The sequence below is a fragment of the Octopus bimaculoides genome, chromosome 23 (genome assembly GCF_001194135.2).
Source record: "Octopus bimaculoides isolate UCB-OBI-ISO-001 chromosome 23, ASM119413v2, whole genome shotgun sequence".
Classification (NCBI taxonomy): Eukaryota; Metazoa; Mollusca; class Cephalopoda; order Octopoda; family Octopodidae; genus Octopus; species Octopus bimaculoides.
Genome location: NC_069003.1, coordinates 12,174,228 through 12,175,729, shown reverse-complemented (window position 1 = coordinate 12,175,729; position 1,502 = coordinate 12,174,228). Strand labels below are relative to the sequence as shown.

Sequence of the window (1,502 nt, the reverse complement as noted above, 5' to 3'; positions counted from 1 at the left end):
GTCAGGTGAATCCATAGTGAAAATTGACCCGCCGACCTCCTTTAACCGGGAGGGCAAGGCAATTTTCCTTTGTCTAATGGCTATAGCGAAAGAGGTGGTATGGTGGACCCGTTTGAAAGGGCTAAAGTCGGACACTTTGCTCTTTGGCCAAGGCCTCATCAACTTTTTCAAGTTCCACTTGAAAAGGAAGGTGAGATAGAGAGGGAAGTGTTGTCTTGTAGCAAATTTGTTGAAAGGTGAGTGTATGTCGGAAGAATGGCCAGTATAAACAGACCAATTCTGAGAATACACCTGTAAAAAAAAAAGGTATAAAACAGAAAGGGCTCTCGCTCTGTTGACCAGGCACCCGTAGCTTTTATGGGTCTTTCCATGAGTAACCTTCAAATCACCTCCCCCATTGGGAGTTTTGTACTTGTTATATTTTCGTTGTTATCAAATGTTTGCACATGAAGGTGCATGGCTTAGTGGTTAGAGCGTCAAGCTTACGTTCGTGAGGTTCTGAGTTCGAATCCCGGACCGGGCTGTGTGTTGTGTTCTTAAGCAAGACACTTTATTTCACATTGCTCCAGTTCACTCAGCTGTGGAAATGAGCTGCGGCGTCACAGGGGCCAAGCTGTATTGGCCTTTGCCTTTCCCTTGGATAACATCTGTGGCGTGAAGAGGGGAGACCGGTATGCATGGGCGACTGCTGGTCTCCCATAAACAACTTTGCCCAGACTTGTGCTTAGGAGGGTAACTTTCTAGGTGCAATCCCATGGTCAGTCATGACCGAAGGGGGGTCTCAGCACACGGACCTTTCTTTTTGCAAAACCCTTTGTTTTATTGTCCTGTGCTTGTCCTTTCATGTTTTTGACTTTATATTAGCCCTTGTGGCCAATAAACCAGAATTAATTAATTATTATTATTATCATTATTATTATTATAACAAGGCAGTGAGCTTACAGAATTGTTAGCACAACAGACAAAATGTTTAGCAGCATTTCCTTCATCTTTATGTTCTGATTTTAAATTCCACCAAGGTCAACTAACCCCCTCTCTAAAATTTCCAAACTTTGTGCCTACAATGGAAAGAATTATTACCATTTTGTTCACCAATCTCTTTCTCTATCTCTCTCTCTCCAGTTACATCTTTGACCTATTCATGAAAGTGAACATCACCAAGGAGAACAAGAGCATTTATCTCTCTCTTTTGGAGAAGATTGTCAGTTATATAACAACTAACTGTGAGTACTGCTTTTTGCCTACAGTGGATTCCATGATTTTTTTTTTTTAGTTAATCCAGTTCAGCTAAAATAATTCCTGCTTTTGAGTCTGCTCTTACCTCATTTTGGGTAAACTGTTGACACTTTGAGCACAGTTTGAGCATACTTTACACTTACTCAAATTTCACCACCACCACATTCAAATCTCTTTATCCTTGAATTTCTAAATTGCCCTCAGCCCCCATCCTTGTCCCCACTCTCCAAAAATCCTCAACCCTCCCCCAAAATCCTCAACCCTCT

General features: G+C 41.8%; 1 long non-coding RNA gene across 1 annotated transcript in view; it reads left to right on the top strand.

Annotated features, from left to right (window-relative positions):
* The window catches only part of LOC106884329 (uncharacterized), a 13,536-nt gene extending 12,313 nt beyond the window's left edge, over positions 1 to 1,223 (top strand). Inside the window, exon 3 of the long non-coding RNA XR_001411232.2 lies at positions 1,123 to 1,223. This is a non-coding gene — a long non-coding RNA (uncharacterized LOC106884329). The remainder of the gene's footprint in view (positions 1 to 1,122) is intronic.
* Positions 1,224 to 1,502: the final 279 nt, after the last annotated feature.